The 6478-nt window shown below is 55.5% G+C and overlaps 1 long non-coding RNA gene across 1 annotated transcript; it reads right to left on the reverse strand.

The window, feature by feature from the left end:
• Positions 1–4879: 4879 nt before the first annotated feature.
• On the reverse strand, positions 4880–6254 carry LOC123642079. The gene is made up of 3 exons (XR_006736383.1): positions 6097–6254; positions 5758–5911; positions 4880–4984 (listed from the first exon to the last, which is right to left on the reverse strand). It is a non-coding gene; the product is annotated as an uncharacterized LOC123642079 (long non-coding RNA).
• Between the last annotated feature and the right edge of the window lie 224 nt (positions 6255–6478).

Here is a 6478-nt window from a genome sequence, read left to right on the forward strand (position 1 = left end):
GCTTTTCTACCAACTTGTGACCTGGAGAAAATTGCTTAACCTCTCTGGGCCTTGCTTTACTGTTAAGAGCTGTCCAGAAGGCTCCAGCCTGTGTTCAACTATATTTGCCACTCCTTCCACTCATGTGCTTTAGCGAGATTAGTGTATTCTTGTTCCCACAAATGCACATCACCGTTCTTTTTTTTTTTTTTTTTGAGACAGAGTCTCACTCTGTTGCCCGGGCTAAAGTGCCATGGCGTCATCATAGCTCACAGCAACCTCAAACTCCCGGGCTCAGGGGATCTTCCTGCCTCAGCCTCCCAAGTAGCTGGAACTACAGGTGTATGCCATCAGGCCCAGCTAGTTGTTTTTATTTTTTTTTTTAGTTGCTCAGCTAATTTCTTTCTTAGATGCTCCCTGGAGCTCTGCGGGTCCTTTTGGGAGCATTATCTGGTGCTTCATAGTATATTCTTTTTTTGTTCTGGGGGGTCTTTTATTGATATAGTTATACATATTTTGGGGTGTATATTTTGATACATTGATATAATGTGTAATGATTAATTCAGGGTACTTGGGCTCTCCATCACCTCCAACATTTGTCTTTTCTTTGTGTTGGGAACACAGTGTAGTATGTTCTAGACATTTGTACCTTTAAGTCCTTCACCACGCGGTAAACTCTGTTGGTGGCTACTACATTGTATTCATCTTCACGCGGCATGCCTAACACTGGGCTTTCGCTGTATTAAGTGTTGAACAGAACTCTTACTGAATGAAGAGGAATTTCCTTCTTTCTCATAGCTCAACTTAGATTTAATTTCTCCCAGCAAGGCTCCATGAATGCCCCACTGCCCCAAGCTGGGTGGTGCGCCCTCTTGGTGCTCCTAGAACTTGCACTCTTCCCACCATGGTGCTTGGGACGCTTCCCCAGCCTGTTTGCTGCTTTCTCGCCCACTAGAGGACGAGGCCCCTGAGGAAACAGACTGGCTATTTGGGCCCCAGGGCCTGTGTTGTCTATGGCAAGTGGTAGGAACTCAGTGACTACGTGATGAACGAACAGATGAAGCAATGCATGGGTAGATGTATGGAATCAGGGAAGGAGAGAGGGTTAAAGATGGTCTTTAAGATGCTTTAAGCCCTAATATTTTATGGTTACAGAGCTTTGATCTCTTTTTTGAGGGAAGGTAGCCCAAGCTATTTGAAAAACAATACAGTGATCACGGTAGGGTCAGGTGGCGATTTTCCTTCAAATGGACATTGTTTGCTTCTGGAGGAGGAGAGGGTGTCTGTTCCTCCCATTCTGTGGGGGAATTTCATGTTCCCTGGGCTAAGCCTGGCCCAGAACTTGGCAAGATCTCTGGGGCGTTCATTTTTGTCACCCAGCCCCGGTAGGAGGGTGGATGGGTGGGAGGGGAACTGTTTTGGGAAAGAGTGTTGGGGAGTGTTTATGTGTGTGATGAGTCAGGGCCACGGGAGCTCAGAGCCTTCCTCTCTGCGGCTCTCTGTGGGGGTAGTTCTCACCAGTTGACAGCGGCGGGTGGAGGATCACCAACTGTCTTTGGAAAGTTAGGAAAGTTTTCTTAGTCACTACTTATACCGCGTCAGCTGGAGCTTTATGTAACAAACAGAGGTCTGATGGCGTCAGGACGGCTGCTTCTCTTTCAGCAGCAGCTCTCACCACCCCCACCGCCCCTCCCAGCTGCCAGGGCCTGGTGACCTGCCTGCCCTGCCCTTAGGAAGCAGCACTTGAGGGCTAATGGCCATAGCTGTTTCCCCTTAGAAAGGAGCTTAGATTGTCTCAGTAGACCCCAAGGGAATGGCTCAGTGCCCTCTGGGGGTGCTCCATCCCCCTCCTGTCATCCAACATCAGTTGGGGTGAATGAGGCCAGGCCCCACCAAGCACCGCATAACTCCTGTGCCTGCGTGGGACTGAGCTTCGGGGATCTGCGTCCCCTCCAGTGTCGCTGACAGAGGCGGCCTCTCTCTGCTCTCTTATCTCCTCGCTCTCCAGGCAGAGAGAGACGCACCATTGGGTCTCCTGTCTCTGACACCCAAGCCGATTTGCCTATCACAACCGAGCTCCATCCGTGACGGATCCAGATAGGAGTACGTACATGCGCTCGCGTGTACATGGAGAGAGACACATACAAAGAGAAGGAGGGAAGGGAGTGGAGAGGTTTTGGGTCCAGGAGGAGCAAGGATGCTGGTGACTCACCTGGCTGAGGGAACCGAACCACTAGGTCCCCTGGGAAGAAACAGGAAAGCCGGGAGTCTGTGGAGAGCTGCGGCGCTTCCCAGAGGGTCTCTGCCAGGTAGCCACAGGCACCCTGCGGAAGCATGGGCTTGTCCTCCTTTGTCACTTGCTGGGGGGGAAGTGTTCTTTCTTATGCCTCGGGTCCAAAGAGCTGGGGCCATAAGCTTTGGAAAGGGCAAGATGGGCAGCCACTTTGCTGGCGGGCAGGGTGCTCGGGAGCACGTCACTGCGGCAGCAAGCACAGCTGCTTCCCAGGACACGAAGGGACAAGGAACGGCTGCACCGGAGAAATGAAGCTGGGAAGAAGGACCAATTTCCTGACAGTGAGGGTGGCTGCCCTGGCCCAGTGGCCCAGAAAGGAGCAGCACTTCTGGACAGAGTTACACAATCCGGCCTTCAGCCAGCAGGGACACACTGAGCAACAGGAGGGAGAGCTTCGCAAGGAGATGCCGTAGCATAGGAGTTGCTGCTGGTTGCTGGGATTTCCAGCCCCGCGTCACAGCTCTGGCCCTTCCTCAGTGCCCGGAAGCTCCATGGGGGCCACATGGAGAAACCAGAAGGGAGGACGTTAAGGGGCCTGAGACTGAGCGGGGCCAGCTGAGAAAGAGAGAGGGGTGGGGGGAGGGAGGGAGGCCAGGGAGTTTGTACTAGGCTGGCTCAGACCCACCCCCAGACTGCTGAGCCATGCTGGCCGCTGCCGCTGGTGGGTGGGATGGGGTGGGGGGAGCGGAGATAAAAGCAAGGGACCCACAATTTCTTCCCTGCTTGGGACCAGGGGGCAGGGCGATGCCTGCCAGTACCTTCCTGGGTCATCCCAAGAGAGTCCAAGCTGAGTCCAGGCTGGAGCTGCCTCAGAACCCAGGAAGGAAGGAAGGAAGGAGAGGGGGCTAGGCAGAGAGGGAGGAAGAACACAGTTCCCCAGCGCACCACCAGGGGCCAGGCAGGGACAGCAGTGGGGATGGCCCGAGCCTGCAGCCCCAGACAAGGCTTAGGCTTTGTCTGAAAGGAGATCGTTATTCAGGCTGTCACCTTCTGCCTCTGAGCTTGTGCTAAGACCTCATGGGCTCTATTCCCACCCTCACAGGTTGAGCCCAGGACCCTGGAATTTCATGCCCTCCTGCATCCTCCTGCCTTATCCCCACAGTACTGGGACTTTTTTGTTGTTTCTAATATTTAGGGCTTGGGGAAAGTCTCGAATGATCCAGCGCTTGTCTGTGATCTGTGTCCGCTGTGCCCTATGCTTGGCTTGGATCTGCTCGTGTGATTGATTACTTAGGGTGAGGCCTTCCACCCTCAAGCTGTGCTGCGCTCACCCTCTTTCCAGACCTCCGAATCCACAGATTTGGCCACGATGTCCCAACTGCATTGCTGGGCTTCCTCACTGCCCAGCTTCTAAGAGTCGAGAAGGCCACAGAGCAGAGAGGTTCTGCCTGCGGCCGTCGGAACCACGTCGGAACCACGTTGCCTGGGCTGAAGGCTGGACTCTACTACCTACCAGTGTTGTGGCCCTGGGCAAGTTGCTGAGCAGCTCTGTCCCCACTTCTAAAGGGAAGGCCAGCAGTAGTCCTTACCACGAGAACAGGGTGTGAGGGTGGGAACCTCGTCTGCGTGCTGTGGTTTCCCACATGGTAAGCATGCGGTAAACGTGAGCTCTTGTTTTTATGTGTTATCGGCCTCACATGTATGATCTTAATTGCCCCAAACACACAGCACATTCCAGCAATGCTGGCCTTCTCCTTCCTGCACCAAGGAGAGCCCATGCTCAGCCCCAGTTTTGTGCCCATAAACGTCCTCCCACCCCCTGTACAGCTACTCGCACTCCCCCACCCCGGGGCCCAGCTAAAGCGCCGCCTCCCTCCCAGAGCCTGCCCTATCATTCCAGCCCACACGGATCTCCTCCTCCCTGCCTCTTGTGCTTCCAGCCAGTGCCTTGAAATTTGACATTTAAGTCACAGAATTATAGAATGTAAGAGCTGGAGGGGCCCTTAGAAATGACCTCTGTCAGCTGCTCTTAGCCAGGAATGGTTAATAAGCGGCCAGCGTGTTGCCACGACACCCTGCGGCTCACACCAGAGGCATCACCGACTGACCACCACATGCCTGCCAAGTCCGCACCCTGCCTCAGAATCCTTCTCAACACAGTGCTCCGGGCGGTCTGTATAATCAGTGAGAAGTGCCTCTGCCAGCCGTAATCTGGACCGTGAGAAGTTATTGGTAACTTAGTGGGAGGAGGATAGAGCTTTCAGAGGTGCAGGGACCTGCTTCAGGCGCGAGGCGCTGGGACAGAACTCAGGTCTAACCTCTCTCCAGTGCTCCTTCTACCATAGCAGGGGCCTCTTTAACTGCCTTTCGATCGTTGCCTGCCTGTTGGTCTTGCTTTCCCAATTACAGTTGTGGCATTTGGGAGGGTGTCTTCCCGGCACTGGGCGTGAGGCGGGACACTTCCCGTGCTCACCCGCTGGTGTGTTGACTGCCGGGGCTGCCTCCGTTCCTTAACTGTCTTCAGAGCTCAAAGGGGTGAGGAACCGGGGTGGTGGGGCGGCTGCATCTCTCTGCTGCCCGGGGCTGCCCACAGCTTCCCTGTCCCTCCTCTCTGCGCATGGTAGCCACAGCTGTCGGGAGCACTGGAAAGGTGAGACACACCTGGCTATCGGGAGCTTGGGAAGGTCATCTTTGTCCTGGGGCTCGTCTGCTTGGAGTCCTCGGGGGGCCTTCCTTCTTTCTTGCTCTGCCATCGTCCATTCCACTTGGGGGCTGAGGGGAAAGGAGAGAGAGCCAGTGCAGTGGATGCCCGCCTCCCTTGGCCACCGATGGGCACGTGAGGTCCCCTGGTGGGGAGAGGGGGACTGGGGGGCCCTGGCTCACATCGACTGTTGGGGGCCCCGGGGCTCTGTTCCCACGTGGAGCCTTCTCTTCATCAGCTGTTGAAAGGTGGCATCACCACCCACCCAGGCCCACACGCTAGACACTTTAGAGTCCCCCGACTGACCCTGTGCCTGTCCCTTCCGCCCCCCCACCCTTCAGCAGGTTCTTTCAATTCTCTTTCTGCCAGGGCCCTTGAACTTGTGCCCTCCTCCTGGTCTCGCCGCCGATCCGAGCCTCCCTTCCACCCTGTCATGCTTCTCTGTGCATCTGCAGCCACAGAGCTCTCTAGTGGCACCACAACTTTGCCAATATTTTATTTCTAAAACTTAGATTTTATTATATCATTCCCTGCTTAAAAATCATGATCATCTCGCCACCTTCAGAAGAGCGTCTTTAGCCCAGGGTTTCTTAACCTCTGCGCTGGGTACACTGTGCACGGGGCTCCGAGCTGCCGTGGGCCTGTCCTCTGCCTTGCAGGATGTGGCAGCGTCTCAGGCCCCTACCCGCCAGGTGCCAGGAGCAGCCTCCCTCCCACCCTGCAAGCTGTGCCAACAAAAGTGTCCCCAGACATTGCCAAATGTCCTCTGGGGGGCAAAATCGGTTAAGAATCACTGTCATAGCCTATAAAGGGGCCAATAATAAAAACTAAGAGCAGTGCATACCTGCTTAGCGCTGTGCTAACAGCTTTCCACAAAGTCTCATTTAATCTCCGGACGTCTCTGTGAGGGAGGGCCTGTTTGCACCCCCGTTTTACGGATGCTTAGCAGGCACCCACTTAGACGGTATCCAGATCATCCAAGAACAGCAAAGACTTTCCTTTCCATGTGGGTGAGAAGAGAGGCAGTTAGTTCAAAGTCACTTCTCCTGGAGGCGAGAGCGGCAGGGCTGGACGCTAGTCAAGGCGGGGACCGGCCCAGGCCTGTCTGCCGGCGAGACCCGGCTCCTCCCCCCAAGCCCTGCCACCTTCCAGCACCACAGCTCATGCCCCCCCGGTCCCCTACCTGAGAAGTCCCTCCTGGAGCTGGTGAGATCTGTTCATTACTCAAGGGCCAGGCAGAAAACCCTGTCCCGTTCTCCGTGAAGGCCCCGGGGCCGCGGGAGGAAGGGAGAATTACTCCTGTACGGTTCACACAGCCTGGCTGGCAGATCCGGTCGTGGCTAATTGTGCAAGCTCACTGTCTTCTCCCTGCTAGCCTATCTCGGAGCAGGGATCTGGGGGCGGGGACTCTGGCTTGCCCTGGTTAGTAATGACAACTTGGGATGCCTGGCACAGAGCGCTCGATCCCCAGATGTTTGTGGAGTGGAATGAAGCCGGGCGGCAGACAGGTGGACAGATGCCGCTCCCTCCAGGACCCCATGCCCAGCACTCACTGGACATGGGGA

The sequence above is a fragment of the Lemur catta genome, chromosome 7 (assembly GCF_020740605.2).
Source record: "Lemur catta isolate mLemCat1 chromosome 7, mLemCat1.pri, whole genome shotgun sequence".
Classification (NCBI taxonomy): Eukaryota; Metazoa; Chordata; class Mammalia; order Primates; family Lemuridae; genus Lemur; species Lemur catta.